Raw genomic sequence first — 20,667 nt, forward strand, 5'->3', positions numbered from 1 at the left:
ACCACACGGCACTTTCTGCCCCTCAGAATTTGCCCCTGAGGCAACTGCCATATTGTGTCTCATGGAAGGGCTGGATCTGCCCACCCTTATGAGGTTACTGAACTCCAACTCCCATCAGCCCCCAGCCTGCATGACCAGTGGCCAGCGGTGGTGGGACCTGTAGTCTAGCAACTTCCATAGACCCAGAAGTTCTCCATCGCTGCTGTAAAACATTTCAGAAGGCTGCCTCTTAGTACTGAAGATGCCCAATTGTTGTCTTAAACAAGTTATGCAGCTCTGGCCTTTATCTTGGTCTTTTCCAAACCCAGAACCTTTTTATCATCTTGCAGGGATATTGATCTTCAGTCGTGCAGTAAACATGCCCAATTTGTTCTTCCTGAACTAACACAACAATGACAGTGCATGCTGGCCCATTTCCTACGTTTGTTATTTGTTGTTCAGTGTCTTCTTGCAGCTGATTCTCAAGAGCCCCCTGTGGGGAAGAGTGAAGCCAAACACTCTCCTTCAAACCTGTTTGGATTTTAAGTACTGTCGGAACAGACTGTGATATTTTAAAGAACGGGTCTGAAGACATGGCTCTGATGACTGAGTTGCTTAACTGAAAGATCCCATGGGTCAAACAAGGTATTGCTTGCAAATGCACGCACTGAAACTCTGTGCTTTAAAAAGAAAGAAGAAACAACGAAGGAATAATAATATATTTATTAGTTGCTTTTTGCACTGAAGTGTCTCAAAGCAACTTGCATAGTAAAAATGGAAATAACAAAACACATGCACATAAGAACCTGATATGAAAACCGTAATGGCACCAGAGCTAAAGTGCTTGTCTCATGTGTGTCTCTGTGTGAGAGAGTGTGCATGTGCATATGTGTAACAAATCCTACACACTCTAGTTAAAGGTAAAGGTCAAGGGACCCCTGACCATTAGGTTCAGTCGTGGCTGACTCTGGGGTTGCAGCGCTCATCTCGCTTTATTGGCTGAGGGAGCCGGCGTACAGCTTCCGGATCATGTGGCCAGCATGACTAAGCCGCTTCTGGCGAACCAGAGCAGCGCATGGAAACACCGTTTACCTTCTTGCCGGAGTGGTACATATTTTTCTACTTGCACTTTGATGTGCTTTCGAACTGCTAGGTTGGCAGGAACAGGGACCGAGCAATGGGAGCTCAACCCATCGCAGGGATTCGAACCGCCGACCTTCTGATCGGCAAGCCCTAGGCTCTGTGGTTTAACCCACAACACCACCCATGTCCCTCACACCCTACTTAAAAGAGCACAAAAAGGGCCACAGACATAACTAGTTACCTCCCAAGTAAAAACCGAATGCTTTTGCCTACAGCCCCAAAACTGACAGCAATGGCACCAGGTGTGCTTCCCCAGGGAGAACATTTCAGAAGTAGGGAGCCACCACTGAAAAAGCCCCTTCTGATCTCACCACTGTCCAAACAACCCTCTGATAGGGCGCATGGAGAAGGGCCTCCGATGATGAATGTCTGGGATGGCTTGTGCAGGAAGAGGCAGCTGTTAAGGTATCTCATTAATCTACCTGAGTTCTTTGAAAGTGTCAACAAACATATAGATAAAGGTGACCCAGTGTACTTGGAATTTATGTGCAGTTTCCATTATCTGGCACTACAAACATAAGTGTAGGTTGCTGAAGTGACAAGGTATTCTGTCGCTCACTTGCAAATCTACCAGCTTGTGGTTTATTGCAGAGTTTTTTTTCTTTTTTGATAGCTGTGACATTCCTTTTTTCTGAATAACCTCTAATTGCACACTTTTTACAAGCGATTTTCATTGTTCAGAGGAGTCACTCGGTGTGAATCAGTTTGTAGCATCTGAAAGGAAGCCAGCCTAGAGCAGTGAATCAGTGCCATAAGACAATAGAACACCACCACTGCCATGATGGCTGTGCAATACTTAGACCCATGTAATTCAGCTCTCTGTTCTCATGGTTGCCAGGTGGATGCCGATGAGAAGGCCGAGTGCATGTCCTGAGCACTGCAGTGCTCTCCTCACTTGTGGTTCCCAGCCACTGATATAGAAAGGGATACTGCCTCTGACAGAGGTAGAACATATCTTGAAATCCCTACATTGGCTCCCAGTATGTTTCCAAGCACAATTCAAAGTGTAGATGCTGACCTTTAAAGCCCTAAACGGACTCAGTCCAGTATATCTGAAGGAGCATCTCCACCCCCATCGTTCTACCTGGACACTGAGGTCCAGCACCGAGGGTCTTCTGGTGGTTCCCTCACTGCAAGAAGCCAAGTTACAGGGAACCAGGCAGAGGGCCTTCTCAGTGGTGGCACCCGCCCTGTGGAACGCCCTCCCACCAGATGTCAAAGAGAACAACAACTACCAGATTTTTAGAAGACATCTGAAAGCAGCCCTGTTTAGGGAAGCTTCTAATGTTCGATGCATTACTGTATTTTAATATTTTGTTGGAAATGGCTGGGGAAGCCCAGCCTGATGGGCGGGGTATAAATAATAAATTATTATTTTTATTATTATCCACTGTGACTAGTGACCGTTGATAACCTTATCCTCCATTATTTGTCTAATCCTCTTCTAAAGCCATCCAAGTTGGTGGCCATCACTACATCTTCTGACATCCAATTCCACGGTTTAACATGTCATAGGTACTTTTGTCCTGAATCTTCCAGCCTTCGGTTTCCATCGGATCTGGAACTGGTATTATGAGAAAGAGAGAAAATCAGCTTTTCTTTATCTGCAGTGTGTGTAATCCTATCTCATCATCATTCCTTTTCTTGGGAAGTCCTGTCCCAGGGATGGGATGCCAGACAAATATCATGGTTGACAAGGGAGACTCCATTCCGGGCTGGGAGAAAAATGAGACCATTAACTGAGCTTGTTTTGTGGGGATAATGGGACTTCCAAGCTGGATGACATTGGAAACTCCTGTTGCCCTTCAAGGTGCATTGGTGCCTGCCTGTTCCACTTCATCATTCTGGCATTAATGGGCCCACTGGGCTGGAGGACTTTAATTTAGTCCTTTTGGCTGCTGCATGCACACAGAAAATCAAATTCACCAACGCTATCAATACATAAAAATATTTTAGGACCCCACAGAGATATATACTAAGTGCATAAACCAATCATCCTGTTGTTGCATTCAGAGTTTTAACAAAATGTAATGAACTGTTTAGGGAGAGGCTGATGACGATGGAAGAGTTACTGGGGTTGTAATGTGCTGGCTGGTACAAATATACCTATCTAGGCTCAAAGCAGCTTCCAGAGTAAAATAATAAAAAAATTGGAGTCTAATACAACAAAAGAACATCCCAATAATAAACCAGGGAAAGCAAAATCATTACCATCAAGACTAAAATTTGGCATTTAAGTGGGGATCCCACATTCACCGTCATAAGTGTGGATTCTCCTTACTTTTCCTTCCCTGAGCTATGTTTATTTGGTCTGTATGCAAAGAAACTTTATTATGCTTTGGGTTATTGTCTGTTAGAACTGATGATAAAAAAATTTATGTGGGTCAATTTGGATATAATCTAAAATCAGTTCCTACATGGACTACTTTGAGTTCCATATTGTACAGCTTGTACATTGCTTAGAACTGAAGTAGGTCTCTCTTCTCTAAAAGCACACATTCATATGATACTATATGTTGGCTATTTGGAGTTTAGTAGCGCTGCAGAGAGCTTGCTGGGGAGACCATGCATAACAAGGAACTCAAAAATAACTTTAACAATGTTTTAATAACAAAACAAAAACTCCTTTTACACTAAAGATAACAACAACAAACATGACCCAACCACCAACCCATCCCCCAGGGTAATGAGAGAGCTAGGTGCTGCTCTTTATATACTATGCCCAAATGCTGACACAGCTTAATTAACACAACCTAGCAGCACCTGCTATGTTTCACAGCTGCAAGACTGGGTCTCGTTATTTGCCCTGGCCCTTAAAGACATACACAACTTGTGAAACAATAATGAACCTTCACATTTTACAGTGACCATTCAACATTATACTGGGGGAGCGGGGACCATTGCTAATGCCAAACCAACATTTAGCAAAACATTGTTTAAGACCTGTAGAACAGAGCACAATGCTGCAACATTTTTATGTTGCTATATTCAATTTCCCCTCTAATGGCATCTCAGGGTATTTCTGACTGATAAGATCCTTGATGCAGTTTTTGCTGAAGATGCTAAAACAAACTTTGAAAATATGAAAAATTCCAAGTACTCGGTCTGATATCTTCAAATTAAATCTGATCCTAAAAGAACTTTTTATCTGCAGGACTTAACTGTCCTCCCTGCTCTGTTAGACATGCATTTACTCAGTTCAGATTTCAAGCTATGTCCACAGAATGTATGACCAGCAGATTATTTAAATTACTGTCTTTGTGTATGGAGATCAAACCAGATCTAACACTCGTGTGCTATATGCTCTATTGATATAATTCACCTAGGGATAGAATCTCCATTCATTCCAGAACATAGGCCACACAATGGGCTAACCTGAAAATATAGAAGTACAATCCAGCATCCCGTTGTCTATTAAAGCCATCAGTCAAAAGACTGTCCAGCATCCTGTTATTACAGTGGTGAACCAGATCTTAGAATCATAGATTCGTAGAGTTGGAAGGGACCCCAAGGGTCATGTAGTCCAACCTCTTCTTTTCTGCTGCTCCAGAGAAGCGGACACGGAGCAATGGATCCAAACTACAAGAAAGAAGATTCCACCTAAACATTAGGAAGAACTTCCTAACAGTAAGAGCTGTTCGACAGTGGAATTTGCTGCCAAGGAGTGTGGTGGAGTCTCCTTCTTTGGAGGTCTTTAAGCAGAGGCTTGACAACCATATGTCAGGAGTGCTCTGATGGTGTTTCCTGCTTGGCAGGGGGTTGGACTCGATGGCCCTTGTGGTCTCTTCCAACTCTATGATTCTATGATTCTATTCTATGATTCTATGATTCTATGATCCTGCAATGCATAGCTTTAACCTCCATGAGTTTCAAAGCCATCCAAGATGGCGGCTGTCACTATGTCTTGTGGGAGCAAAACCCATAGTTTAACTATTTACTACATGAATACTGTAAGTACTTTCTTTTGTCAAAGGTAAAATTAATCACCATGAATTTGTCTAACTCCCTATTAAGATAAGAATTGGCCTTTACAGCTGTACAAAGACCTGGTTAAAGGCAACCCATTCATACTCCTATGCTAAGTCTATTTTAGTATGAACTTGCTTTGGGAAATAGTGATAGCTAAATATATTATCTTGTGGAGTACCTGATCAATTGGCGAAATGAAATCACTCCTCATTATCTGACATACACCGTTTATTTATATCAATAAGTTGTTCAATGTTTGTCCTTTTTGCTTCTCTTGGCTCCCTGTTTTTCTCTCAGAAAGATGCTTTTCCGTCAGGAGATGTTAGGTGAGATTCCAAATGTCTGTCTTTTATTCCAGCATCAAATTTAGTCCCTTGACATGATTGTTACAACAGCGATTTGCAAACATCCACAAGTGATTTTTTTTAAAAAAGAAACAAACAGAAGCCTTGTAAATCTTTCTTTAAATATACCTTCTTCCACCTTTCCTTGTGGCAATTGAGAATACCAACGAGCAGCAGAGGAGTGTTGTTAGTTTTTTGTGTGTGCTAAGCCTTTTCATTTTAAACATTACATAATAAAAAACACCTTGTACTTACATAGTTCTATGGTAGCGTTGCCAATTACACATTGCCAGAAAAGAGGCAATGAACCTCTCACTCAAAGGATGAAAGAGGACGTGGATTTGCATAAAACTTTCATACATTGATGTTTATAAAAAGGAACAAATTTAGCAGTAACTACTATGATTTCAGGGACACGGGTGGCGCTGTGGGTTAAACCACTGAGCCTAGGACTTGCCGATCAGAAGGTCAGCGGTTTGAATCCCCGCGATGGGGTGAGCTCCCGTTGCTTGGTCCCTGCTCCTGCCAACCTAGCAGTTCGAAAGCACGTCAAAGTGCAAGTAGATAAATAGGTACTGCTCTGGCGGGAAGGTAAATGACATTTCTGTGCGCTGCTCTGGTTTGCCAGAAGCGGCTTAGTCATGCTGGCCACATGACCCGGAAGCTGTACGCCGGCTCCCTCAGCCAATAAAGTGAGATGAGTGCCACAACCCCAGAGTCGGCCACGACTGAACCTAATGGTCAGGGGTCCCTTTACCTTTTACTATGATTTCAAGAGAGATACAGCAGATCTGTATGCCTTCTGCATCCAGAGCACATGCTCTACCAGTGGCCTCTTGGCTCCCAAGCCCTGCTTGGCAGTCACTTCAGACTGCTGCCCATGGCCCAACCCTGACGCCTATTTGGAAAATGGCTGTGGTGTGACACACCCGGGACTATACCACTTTGACACTGAAGGGGGGATTGCATCTCCCAACAAAGTCTACTATCTGTCTTTGGACACAGGCTTCTTTCCTGTTAAGAACAACTTCTTTGGGTTGCTCCACCAAAAGAATTACTGCATTGCAGGGGATTGGACTAGACGACTCTCGCGATCCCTTCCAACTCCACGATTCTATGATTCTGTTATTCTTAATCCTTCTGCAAAGTGGGACTTGAGGCTGAACTTCTAAGCTATTCTGGAGATACCTACAAAAGATGCCTGTTTGGCACGAATGCCAGTGTGTGCCTAATTCATCAGCTCAAAACTAGCCCAGAGCAATTTTAGTTACTACTGCTCATTTCTCAAAGGCTGCCCATATTGATTAGTTTCCATGTTAGCATCTTCTTAGAAGGCTGAGCCATCAGGTCACTGTTGCTGAACAAATTAGAGAACCCGCAACAGCTGGGGTGGCCATTAAAAGGGAATTCGACAGCAATCCTCTTGAATCCGAGATGGGGACAGTCCCCTTGGGACTTAGTTAAGTTTCTTCTTTCTGATAGAAGAGAGAAGCCAAAATCCCTACAGGGCAATTTGCACAAAGAGCTGTAACAAAACAGGAGTGGAGGGCAGCCGTGGAAAGTGATGCAAAGCTGGGATGCAACCGCAGAAGGTCAGAATCGAGGCCAGGTTTATGCGGTGCAAAATTGCAAAACATTAACGTTTCTCAAAGGAAAATGTTCCTTAAAAACAAACATCAGTTTAGAAGAAACATTTGACAATGCAAAATAAGGTTCGCTAATTCATCGGACGTGCAGATGCAACATACACACAGAAACATTAAAAGTGTTGTACTACTAAAGTAGCAGTGGACAGCCAGAGACCCAAGGGATGCATGTGGCCCTCAGCTTAATTTCCTGTGGCCCTCAACCTAATTTCCTGTGGCAGAAAGAGAGTGAGGGAGGAAGAAAAGCGGGGGACCCTGTTCATTGCTGACCTGGCCCCATTCACCGCCTTCTTGGGTCCTGCTCCCACCAGCGTGAAGTCCCTGACAGTTTCGACAGAAAATAGTTTCCCCACCCCTGAAGGAAAGTATAAGTCTTTAAACAAGGTTAAAACAGCCTGGCATAATCCAAAAACAACAATAACCACCCACCAATATTTCAAAATGCATATGTTTTGTTACGGCAAGTGTCCAAAAGATAATTGCATATTATACTCCTCCTCACATCCTCCTCTACTTTAGGTCAGGGCAGTCTGTTCAACCGTTTCCAAATTACACCTTAATTGTGCGCCATAGGTGTGTGAAGTCTCCTAGAGATGATTCATGGGTTCATACAGAAAACAAGACATTGTAGTTTCCAGTCAGTGGCCAATCAATTACTTCATCTGGTGACTATTGCTTCCAACATTGCAAAGGACATCTTGCACAGCACTGCTAGGTGTTTCCCCCCCGCTCTCTCCCAGGGCTGTTCTCCAGCATGTTATTGACATAATGATATTGCATTAGTTTTGGATTTATACTGGAACATCCACACATCATTCTGATTATCCAATGTTATTGCATTAGTGTTGTCTGGAGGATCTTTCTTGGGCTATAGCACAACAAAAGTGGGTCAGCCCACAGCTCCCCCCCCCCGGGGAGCATTTGTGATCTTAAAAAGCTATTGGATTTCAGCAGGAAGTTACCAGACAGAAACTGATTAGAAACGAGACAGCAGGGCGACCCCAAAACCTTTGCAGGTACAAACAGTATTGAAAGCTGAATTGTTTAACCACTCCGATACCAAAGTGAACACGAGTCATCATGAATGCACAATAAAAAGGAGGAGCCCACAGAACATGGTCATAGTGAAAGACATAAGCCCAGTTTCTAATTGAAATGGTTGTTTTTGAAAGAAATGGCTGAATCCTTCCACTGACAAATATTAGCTGTATGCACTCTTTGCAGCCCTGTAAAAGTTTTTTTTTTTTGGGGGGGGGGATCACTGTCAAATAAGGTAGGGTGGCCATACATCTGGAATTTCCTGGACATATATGGGTGATTTTTTAATTTTATTTTTAAGATTTTGCACAAAAAACAAACAACTTTTGTGTCCGGATTTTCAGTTTTTGAAATATGGCAACACTAATAAGGTGTTGGTAGGATTCTGTATCTCAAACAATGGAGAGCAACTACCTGTTGGTGTTGACAATACTGAACTAGATGAAGTGACTTGGAATAAGGCAACTTCTTATGTTACAATGGATGAAGGGAAGATCAAATTCCCACCTCTATATAACAGATATTGATATAAAATCCTGCAAGCATTTACTACAAAATCCAATTATTGCCTTGTTTTCAGTTGCCTATTACGGTAAGTGGAACAGCGCAAGAACTAAACAAGCGTGCCCCTGAATTCTCAGCCCTACCGATTAAATCTGGCTCTCACTATTTAACTGATAAAAGCTTTAAGTTGATTCATTTACTGATCTAAACAACCGAAACCTGCAGTTCTAATTTAAATCCCTCCCCCCCAAAGTACGTCTCTTTTCTATGTGTTACTTAAATATCCTCAGGATCTCTCCTGAATCGCAAGGCTGCGAAGCTTATTTCAAACAGTTAAATGATCAGTTAAAATCAGGAAAGTTACCGACTCTGCGTGACTTGACTCAGAAACAAAACAGCTTGGCATTTGATGACCCCTCCCCCAACACACTAAGTTCAAAATCAGCTGATGAGGTGGGGTGGAGAGCCTTTGTTTAAAATCATTTTTGTCACCATAACAACGAAAAGAGCAATAAAACAATATCATGACAGCACTGCGTGACATTATTCAATTTCCCTACAAAGCGGGAGAAAACGATCAGGGTCCATTTGGAAGAAGCATAATGGCGAAATGGCAAAGAAATCCCAGAGAAGCTCTTCATTATCTGCCTTGGATACTTTCCATCTCATTCTTCCCTGTTCTGGCTCAGTTGCTCCCAAGGTCTGCTTCATCTCAACCGGTGATCCCATCACTTTGTGTTACAGCATTCCAACAAGTAATTTTCTTTTATAAAAAAATAGAGAGATAATGAGGTCATACATTTTCAGCTGTAAAAGAAAGAACTGGCTGATTTTCATTCTTCTTATAGAAAAGCTCGATAAAATGATTTTAAAGAGCTCCTTCTGTCTAACACCTCTTTTGATCAGTCCTATGTATGCTTTTGTTCCCCACAATCCTGCATAGGAGTGCTGTCCATTAAACATGGCAGTTGACAGAGTAACAGAGCGAACAGACTAAGGAGAGTTTGGTTCTCTAGATGTTGCTTGACTCCAACACTCAACAGCTCCAGCGAGCATGGCCGGTGACCAAGGATTATGGGAATTGTAGTCCAACAACTTCTGGAGGGTCAAAAGAGGACACTACTTTGCACATGCTAAATCATGTGTGTAAATGCAAATACAGAAATGACTTCCATAATTTAAATTTTTTTTCCTTCCAGTAGCACCTTAAAGACCAACTAAGTATCTGAAGAAGTGTGCATGCACACGAAAGCTCACACCAAGAACTAACTTAGTTGGTCTTTAAGGTGCTACTGGAAGGAAAAAATTTTTTTGTTTTGACTATGGCAGACCAACACGGCTACCTATCTATAATTTAAAAAGAACGTCATAGTGGGACCTTAAGTGCCTTTTTAAAGTGAAGATTTTCTGGATAGGTTGTGAAATTATTTTTTGTTTGTTTTTATTGTTGATATTTTCTTCTTCTTCCGTCACCCATAGGAAATGATTCATAAATGGAATGGAGTGAGTCAGTAATAAACTTCCACCCCACTCTTCTCTCTTCTTATTGTTATTTATCTTCAAACTGGACTCAAACAGGACAAGTCTCCCAACGGAGAATAACTTCCAATCAAGGCCTGTCCCTTGCCAGGCCTCTCAAGTACATGGTTGTCCTATATAAAGTGGGGTGCACGGACACCCTAAATCCAATGCCGAGTATGTAGTTCAAGACCGCCCCTCACAACGTAGTTCTCAATGTCCTTGAAGCAAGCCAGACATTGCCAGGCATTAATGCTGTTACCGCTCTGAAAGACAATGTGGTCTGTACCCAGAAGACACATTAGGATTTTGTTTGTGCTTTGGTCACCATATGCTGCCTGCTTAATTCTTTGGAAAATTTCCAGCAGGGGCCAACATGCACCTGCCAGAGAAGGCTTATTGCCTGCCTGCCGCCCTGCTTTGCATAGGATGAATAAGGAGCACAATGTGATTCTCAGACACCTGCTTTAGAGCTCAGTGAAGCCACTCTGTAGACCTCCAGACAGATGCATGCCGCCTCTGATTCTGGGTATAATACAGAGCCATCATTCCAGTAGTCACTGATAATTTGTCTAGCCCCCTTAGAGCTCACAGGTCCTTATACAGTGGTACCTCAGGTTACAGACTCTGCTAACCCAGAAATAGTTCCTCGGGTTAAGAACTTTGCTTCAGGATGGGAACAGAAATCATGCAGTGGCAGCAGGAGGCCCTATTAGCTAAAGTGGTACCTCAGGTTAAGAACAGTTTCAGGTTAAGAACAGACCTCCAGAACGAATTAAGTTCTTAACCTGAGGTGCCACTGTAATATAAGTGGAAACATGTGGTCCTGGCGAGTATTAACCGCTTTCAGTTTTAACCTGAGGATTGTCATTTGTCCAGTTATTTTAATTTTAATTTATTTGAATTAATTTTGGGGTGCATTTTAATTGATTGCTTGTTTTTATGCATATTGAATTATTTATATGTTAGCCACTCTGAGCCTGGTTCTGACTGGGGAGGGTGGGGTACAAATAAAATTATTATTGTTATTGTTATTGTTATTATCATCTTAGAATCAGAATCATAGAATTTTAGTTGGAAGGGACCACAAAAGTCATCTACTCAAACCCCCTGCAATGCAGAAATATTTTGCTCAAAGTGGAGTAGGACCCACTTATGTGGCCATCATTATTTTTATGTGGGGGGAAATTCCATAGCTCAGCTGTGCACTATTCAAATAAATACTTTCTTTGTCACACTTGTATGTTACCAACACGTGCATCTTGTTCTTACCTGCATGTGCTGATGCAGAAACAATTCTAGCTTGTATCAAAACATAACATCAAATCTGTCCTAAGTCTATTATTTAACCTGGTCCATACTGGTCTTGAAAAGATTCAGATAACCTCCTGCCTGATTCAGATATATAACACCCTGCCTAACCACCACATATCTTCCCTGAAACGTCTGTTTCTTAGATGCAGCTGTGTATGATTGCCAGCTAATAGAATTTCCAGCAAGAAGCAATTTTAGATGAGAAATCTAAATTGAGCAAATGAGAGAAGTTCCCTGAATCGATAATAATAAAAAATTGCTCTGGTGATGTTTTCCTCATAAAGATAGCATTTAGAGCAAAAGCTCCTTGGATGGGCAATGTTGGACATAATCCTCTCTTCTCGAGTTGAAGGAAGAATCATGGCTTATTGAAAGTGTACATGCTTTGGATGTAAAAGGTCCAGGGTGCAAATTCTGACATATCAGGTAGGGCTGCGAGACTCTTGCCCATGGTGAACAGTTTCTGCAAATAAATTGGAAATTATTCTAAAAGGAATCAATGTGTGTTTGTGTGTGGGAGCATTCTATTTCCCCTTGGTTTCTTGTTGAGAGCCAGTGTGGTGTAGTGGTTAGGAGCGGTGGATTTGTAATCTGGTGAACCGGGTTCACATCTCTGCTCCTCCACATGCAGCTGCTGGGTGACCTTGGGCTAGTCACACTTCTCTGAAGTCTCTCAGCCCCACTCACCTCACAAGAGTGTTTGTTGTGGGGGAGGAAGGGAAAGGAGAATGTTAGCCGCTTTGAGACTCCTTTGGGTAGTGATAAAGCGGGATATCAGACCCAAACTCTTCTACCCTCTTGAAGCTGTTTTGCACCAATCTGGCTGGTGAAAGGATAGTTCAACAGCAGAGCTCATGCGTTCTGCACACAAGGTCCTGGGTTCAATCCCTGGCATCTCCCACTAAAACACCCTTCACTAAACTGGTCCCCTCCACCTGTTTGGACTACAGCCAAGCTGGCTGGAGCTGATGGGAGTTCTAGTTCAAAGCATCAAGAGTGCACCAGGTTGGCAAATGCTATGGTGAAGGATATTACGTATGGGAAATAAGTCTACTGGAGAGTAGAGCATTTGGTGGTATTCAACGAAGGTTTACTCAGAGCAGACCTATTGAAATTAATGAACCTCACACAGATCAATTTCAATTGGTCTACTCTGAGTAAAACCTAGCTGAACACCACCCTATCCAGCCTTTCTCAAACTTGGGTCCCCAGATGTTCTTGAACTACAACTCCCAGCATCCCAGATCACTGGTCACGCTGGCTAGAAATGATGGGAGTTGTAGTCCAACAACATCTAGGGAGCCAAGGTTGAGAAAGGCTGGCGTTAGACATGCTAATGATTAAACTTAATATATGGTTGCTTTAACAAAGGCGACTCTTAACATTTTGCTAGGCATATCTGTTTGGAGAATTGGTGCGAATGGGAGGATGCCTTCATTTGGCATTTCATTCACCCAGTAATGTTTTCTGACTCGCATAATGATGACAAGATGGAGGACTTGGATGATGCTTGAAGATAATGAAGCTATAATGGTTGTCAAGAGTATGAAAAGTGGGAAAGTATGACTTGCATTTTACAGGCGCCATACACGGTAAATTAAAGTCAATAAGTTTCCAGACAATGGCAGCATCGAGGTCGACTTTTATTTATTTAGATAGTGCCTTGAAGTCCTCCTTCTATCCAGCCTTCTGATTTGTGTACTTAGTGGCACGTCGGTTTTTGTTTAGCTTTTCACTTGTGAGCTTTCGGGAACAGTGACAGCTTCTTTAGTCTTTTGGAACCTTTGGCTGCCAACTGCATAATTTTGCTCATTGGATTTTTTGCATTGTAAGGAATGTCGTGACGGACTGAGCAATGGAAAAGAACACGGAACGCCGGCGATTTTTGTCTAGATGGAGATGAGTAGGTGGCTAAGAGTTCGGGAAGACCTGTATTTCATCTCTTGTACCCTGCTTCAGTGGCTTAAGGCTGTGAAGCAGGTTATAAATCTGTAGAAATAAAATAAATATTACTTGGCTGGGTAACCGGAAGAGGGTTTCAGCATAAGATGAGGTCCTACTAGAAGTTCAGATCAATGAATCTGCACACATAGGAGCCACAGGTGGAATGACTGCGGGTAGAAGAATAATAGCTTCCCAAGTGGAGTAAACTTGATTACAACAAGGGTAGCCTATAATAATAATAATAATAATAATAATAATAATAATAATAATAATAATAATTATACCCTGCCCATCCGGCTGGGTTCCCCCAGCCACTCTGGGCGGCTTCCAACAAAACACTAAAATACAATAATCTATTAAACGTTAAAAGCTTTCCTAAACAGGGCTGCCTTTAGATGTCTTCTAAAAGTTTGGTAGTTATTTTTCTCTTTGACATCTGGTGGGAGGGCGTTCCACAGGGCGGGTGCCACTACAGAGAAGGCCCTCTGGCTGGTTCCCTGTAACTTGGCTTCTCGTAGCGAGGGAACCGCCAGAAGGCCCTCGGTGCTGGACCTCAGTGTCCGGGCAGAACGATGGGGGTGGAGACGCTCCTTCAGATATATTGGACTGAGGCTGTTTAGGGCTTTCAAGGTCAGCACCAACACTTTGAATTGTGCTCGGAAACGTACTGGGAGCCAGTGTAGGTCTTTCAAGACCGGTGTTATATGGTCAATGTAGTCTTCTCCAGATACTCCCATCATCTCTAAGCATTGGGCATGCTGGCTGGGGCTGATAGGAGTTGGAGTCCAACACCAACCAGAGGGCACCCTGTTGGCTACCACTGGATTGTAGGATAGACATGATCAGAAGAAACACAGTGGATGCAGATTGCACCTGCTCTCCTGTCCTCCATCTACATGTCATGAGACAAAGGTTCTTGAGAGCAGAAGAAGTAAGGCAAGGCCTACAAGGCCTACACAATCATTCAAGCCTAAGCCTGTTAACTGTTAAGAGCAAACTGCTAAGTCACTGTGACTCATAACTCATCTTGAGTGATGACTCATTCCCCCCTATAAAAGTAGCCAGCCTCTCTATGGGCCTCAGTGAGTGTCATTGTGTACCTGTGTGTGTTGTTGCAGACAGAGTGGCTCCAGGACTCCAGTTAATCAGTAACTAAGACTTTGCCTCTGTGAAGAGTTAGATAGCGGCTATGAGCACTCTGTGTATGCTCTTTATGCTGTTTCTGAACAAGTTAATTTTCTTCAGTAAAGTTTTATTCTGTTTACAAAGAAGACTCTGATGGTCATATATAGAACAATATTCTTATGGCCCTTCAACTCTGCGTTGATTAATTTACCATTGCATGACACTACATGCATTCATCTGAAGGGTGGGTTAGAGCCTTTTTCATGTTTTATGATCGTGCAGAGAGTGCCTGTGCACTATTTGCCCATGTGTAGGCTTTATTCAGAGCTTCTGATAGACACTTTGGGCATGAGAACAATGGGTGTGTTCTCAATCCTTCTTCTGAGATGCTGTCTCTGAAATTGTGAAAGGGGCTGCTAGATGTTTTATTTATTACTAAATTTCTATCCCACCCTTCCTCCCAAAGGAGCAGAGGGCAGCAATGACTAATGCTTCAATGCTAGAGCTGTATCATCATCATCAGCATCATTAAACAACTTACATCCTGCTTATATGCAAAAGTGGCTTCTAATCGGTTTATAAAATCCACCCATAATTAAAATACACAATAGAGACATCACCTTGCCAACAAAGGTCCGTATAGTTAAAGCTATGGTTTTCCCAGTAGTGATGTATGGAAGTGAGAGCTGGACCATAAAGAAGGCTGATCGCTGAAGAATTGATGCTTTTGAATTATGGTGCTGGAGGAGACTCTTGAGAGTCCCATGGACTGCAAGAAGATCAAACCTATCCATTCTTAAGGAAATCAGCCCTGAGTGTTCACTGGAAGGACAGATCCTGAAGCTGAGACTCCAATACTTTGGCCACCTCATGAGAAAAGAAGACTCCTTGGAAAAGACCCTGATGTTGGGAAAGATGGAGGGCACAAGGAGAAGGGATGATAGAGGACAAGATGGTTGGACAGTGTTCTTGAAGCTACCAGCATGAGTTTGACCAAACTGCGGGAGGCAGTGGAAGACAGGAGTGCCTGGTCCATGGGGTCACGAAGAGTTGGACATGACTAAACGACTAAACAACAACAAATTAAAATGCACAATAAAGCAAACAATTAAACAGCACAAAAATTCAAACAGTAAGGGGAAAAAAACCCAATTAAACAATAAAATCACAAGTTCAGGAGAATGCTTGCCTAAACAGGTATGTTTTGAGGAGCCAGCGGAATGCCGATACTGATGCCAGCATTTCAGTTTTACTTGAATTGGGTGACACTGAACTGAGTTTTAAATCAGCATGTAGAAAATATGCGTTATGAGGCAGGAAGTACCTTTATTAAATCTCACCTCATCTATGAGCTGATTGGTGATAATATTTCCCCCTGTGTTTGCATCCTTCCTGGCACTTCCTCTAAAGCAGGGATGTCCAGCGTGACACCCTTCAGATGTTGTTGGACTCCAACTTCCATCAGCCCCAGCCAGCATTTTGAATAGCCAAGGGAGTTGAAGTTCAGCAGCATCTGGAAGACTTCGCATTGGGTTCCCCTACTCTAAGGAGTTTTCAGTGTGCATCGTATCAGTCACCTTTTCAGTACATTTTTTATCCTAGTAGCTCTGGGTGGCATATACTGCGGTCTTCCTGCCCACTTTTATCCTGAAAACCACCTTTTGAGGTAGATTACGTGGAGATAGAGTTGATCCAAGCTCACCAAGCAAACTTCATGTCTGAGTGGGGGATTTGAACCGGGGTTTTCCTCTGTCCTAGCCTGAGATTCTAAGATGCATTTTCCCACTATGATATTCAGAGCTAAAACTAGGCAGCATATATACCTAACAATAAAGCTAAACAGCCAGAATGAGATTATTTATTTTAAATCATTGAAGCAAAGCAACAAACCATCTGAAAATTACAAAACCTAGTGTGTTCTCAAGATGCCATAGGAAGTTATATTTACTAAATTTCTAGCCTGACAATGGTCCCCAAAGTAACTGGCATAATAAAGACACAATATGCAGTACTAAAGAAACAAGGGGTAAAGGAAAACACATTAGAAAAACAGCAACAGCATAACAAACTAACAGGTAACTAGAGACTACAACATTTTATAAAAGCACAGCAATTCTGTTTAAGACAGCTTTAAAAAAATCTAGGCTGCCTGACAGAAATGAATTGTTTCTGCCAGCCTCCTGAATGGACTAGACCTGGCAGAGTTCTTTACGGGACGGACATCCCATAATCTGGAGACCATCAGCAGCAAATTCTTGTTTCTAGTGCCACCAAACCTTGCTTCAGGAGATTGTGGCATCTCATCAACTAAACCTCCAACCACTGCAGGTTAGGAATAGGGATGTGTATGGAGCAGTAGTGCAGCAACAAATTCGAAAGTGCAGGGTCCCTTCGTGATAGTCACAATTGCACCCCTTGATAGTCACACTCTCTCGTAGCTGCATTCCCTGCTAACATTATACAACCTTCTAAGATTATACAATAAAAATGAACTTCCAGTCTCTTACTTTGGAGTTCTCTTGAACAATGAATGCAGGCGGAGGGTATATATATTTTTAGGTTCAGCAAGAAGAAGATCAAAAGGTGGTTTGCTGTTTTTTTTTGCAGAGTAAATTACAGCTCACAGAGAGCACATCACACACTTGGTGCAAAAGGTTTTTTTAATAGTTTTTTTAGAGCAAGCTAAAGCAGCTTTAAAAAGTTTCAGTAATGCAGCCCATAAGTGAAATTTAAAAAAGTTAGAGGGTAGAGACATAAGCATGCAGAAATGAAATGCCCCCTCCCCCATTTCAAAATTCCAGGGTCTTTACCAAAGTTACAGGAATTTGCCTACAAATGAAGCCTGTTTCAAGCACTTCTCTGGAGATTGGAGTGGGAAGGGAAGGGAAGGAGGGAGCACAATCTTAAGATAGCCCAGGGCACCCTTAGCAATGGATGTTCTAGCACGAAATTGCTAAACTGCCTGAGGGAAACTCCTTTGGTACTGCAGATACTGAACTATTATTAGGCTCATTCATTAGCTACTTATAGGACAATAAATGCCACAACTTTGCAGCGGCGAGGCATAAGTAAATGCTAATCATCACTTTTTAGGAGCTGAGTTCTCAGGATGCTTACACTGGGGCTCTGCTCATCTGAAAGTACAGTGGTGCCTCGCAAGACGAAAAGAATCCGTTCCGCGAGTCTCTTCGTCTTGCGGTTTTTTCGTCTTGCGAAGCAAGCCCATTAGCAGCTTAGCGGCTTAGCGCTATTAGCGGCTTAGCGGGCTTAGCGGATCAGCTGATAAGCGGCTTAGGGGCTTAGCAGATCAGCTGATAAGCGGCTTAGCGGCTTGGGAAAAAGGGGGGGAAAGGGAAAAAAACCCCGCAGGAACTCGCAAGACATTTTCGTCTTGCAAAGCAAGCCCATAGGAAATTCGTTTTGCGAAGCACCTCCAAAACGGAAAACCCTTTCGTCTAGCGGGTTTTCCGTCTTGCGAGGCATTCGTCTTGCGGGGCACCACTGTAATGGACCTACAACATCCCTGTGATCCCAGATGACTATACCCCTGATATGGAGGCACCATTTTTGTCCTGTCCTGCGTTGGTTGCAATCAGCAGTGTTTCTGTTCAGCTACAGTTCAGCTTCTATTAAAATCCTTTGTTATTTGTCTTGATATCCACTGTAAAAGGTAAAGGTAAAGGGACCCCTGACCATAGGTCCAGTCACGGACGACTGTGGGGTTACGGCGCTCATCTCACTTTACTGGCTGAGGGAGCGTTTGTCTGCAGACAGCTTCCGGGTCATGTGGCCAGCATGACTAAGCCGCTTTTGGTGAACCAGAGCAGCGCACGGAAACACTGTTTCCCTTCCCGCTGCAGCAGTACCTATTTATCTACTTGCACTTGATGTGCTTTTGAACTGCTAGGTTGGCAGGAGCTGGGACCGAACAACGGGAGCTCACCCTGTCACAGGGATTTGAACTGCCGACCTTCTGATTGGCAAGTCCTAGGCTCTGTGGTTACCCACAGCGCCACCCGCGTCCCGATATCCACTGTGGCCGCAGCTAATTATGTCATTAACTTCAGGGCATTTCAGTGGAAGAGAAACATTAAAAAAATGCACAAAATACTGTAGTTATTCATGTAATATTCACGGACTAAACCCCCACCCCCAGCAATAGTGAATACCACTCACATTCCTTCTTTGTGATTTCTATTCCTGGCCTTGGGCGAACATGCAGATTGTGGCAACATCCACTCCCATTTCTGTGTCTCATCCAGTTTTCCTACGGTAAAGAACTTCACCCAGAACAACTTTGAAAGAACATATATATCTATAAACAGATAAATTACAGAGCTTTATTCAGATAAAAATCTGAGCCAGAGAAGAAGGTGAGTGGTGGTCTCTGTGTTGCAGTCAAGACAAGCAGCATGTTCTGCTAAGGTCATTAGAATCATTACAGTGCTTGGTGACAATTCTGTAACAAGCAGGAATAACTGAGCAGTAAGTTTGCTGCACTAAGTCCATAATCTGAATCACTTTCACGGGGCTTAATGTGGTTTTCTATGTACCTAGGTAGGTAAGCTTTGTCTCCCCAACGTTAGATAAGCACTGGCCTAGCTTGGAATTTCTTAAAGGCAAATGACTGGGGAGGGGAGTCATAGTAGGAGTTGGTAAAGGCATCTCGCTAACTGTACCAGGGTGTTAGCTGTGTCAGGTAGTAGGTCCCATGTGACGGCGCCTTTTCCACACTCCCTGCTAAGAAGCCAGCTGGCTGTTGTTTGTAATGCATAATTCAAAAGCTTGTTTCAGACAAATTCATTTTAGCATGAAATGTGCAGAGACACCTGTATGCAGGGTGAGGCTGATCACAGTTGATTCCAATCCTTCCTCAAAGCATCATAAAGACCTCATAACAACCATATGAGGTAGGGAGAGAGAGAGAGAGGGAGGGGGGGTAGAGGTGTCAGCCAGGGGTCATTCAGCGAACTTCATTATGACAATTATTAATAATCATATTTGTCTTTCAACCTTCATCCAAGGGCTTAAGTGTCACCCTGGTGACCTCTCTCTTAGGCCTTCTCTATAACCCTATTTGATCCCCTCCTCTATTTTATTCCCTTACTTTCTCTCTCCTTTTATTTTCCCATATTCTTTCACAGTTCTTCTCTTCCCTTCTCTATGGTGTTTCATGAGAACACAGGTCTGGTTTAATCATTAAAAAGTACCCACAGTATTTAGTTTGAGTGGAATATCCAGATAATCGTAGGCATGATCAAATCAAAACAGTCATACAAATTGTTTCACATATTACTGTACTGTTAGTAAAGTCCCAGAGCGAGAAGGATACAGCTGGCTGATTTTGAGTTCTGTTGAATTACTGAGCTACTATTTAATTTGGACGTCCCAGGCAACACTTTTTATTATTATTAAGAGTGAACTCGGAGGGATGGATGAATGCTCCTCTGTTTGGATCTGAAGAAGCATCTGGGTTTTGTGAGCATTCTTTGCAAGTCCTTGAGAAACTTTGAGGGTTTTTGTGCAAGAACTCATAAAGAATGCTTGTAAAACCCAGGTGGTACACCTCCCACCTCTGCCAGTTTCTCTCTCTCCTCCTCAAAAAAAACTTTACCCTGTAGCTGAGAGGCCCTGAAGATGTGTGGAAGTATCATTAGCAGCTAAGGATTGTGGGACTCTTAAGCTCCATGATCTCCAGCTGCAAATGGTAGAGACAGGGTTAGATCAGATAGGGCTAGGAGAAGCTGAAACTAAAGAAAGCTACTGCGGCAGGTAGACTGGTGACTGGTAGTGGCCGCTGAGACCACATAATACTGGTCCTGAAAGACCTAGATTTGCCCACAGTATGTTGCCAAGCACAATTCAAAGTGTTGATGGTGACCTTTAAAGCCCTAAACAGCCTCGGTCCTGTATACGTGAAGGTATACGTGTATACCCCCATCGTTCAGCCCAGACAGTGAAGTCCAGCTCCGAGGGCCTTCTGGTGGTTCCCTCACTGCGAGAAATGTTGCTAGTGATAAGCAAATCTGTCAGTTTTGGTTTCTCTCAGCTTCTCGTTTTTCCAAATTTGCGTTCAATTATCCGGGTTTCCACATCAGTTTGATTTTTTTTAATTCAACATGAGAATTCACCAGCATTTTAGT

General features: G+C 42.9%; 1 protein-coding gene and 1 long non-coding RNA gene across 21 annotated transcripts in view; one reads left to right on the plus strand and one right to left on the minus strand.

Annotated features, from left to right (window-relative positions):
- DLG2 (discs large MAGUK scaffold protein 2) overlaps nt 1-20,667 on the plus strand; it is an 877,737-nt gene that overhangs the window by 195,848 nt on the left and 661,222 nt on the right. The gene's annotated exons all lie outside the window — the stretch shown is intronic.
- LOC310760977 lies at nt 13,081-18,819 on the minus strand. The gene is made up of 2 exons (XR_014547144.1): nt 18,701-18,819; nt 13,081-13,444 (listed from the first exon to the last, which is right to left on the minus strand). It is a non-coding gene; the product is annotated as an uncharacterized lncRNA (long non-coding RNA).

The sequence above is a fragment of the Podarcis filfolensis genome (assembly GCF_964270895.1).
Source record: "Podarcis filfolensis genome assembly, chromosome: 4".
NCBI lineage: Eukaryota > Metazoa > Chordata > Lepidosauria > Squamata > Lacertidae > Podarcis > Podarcis filfolensis.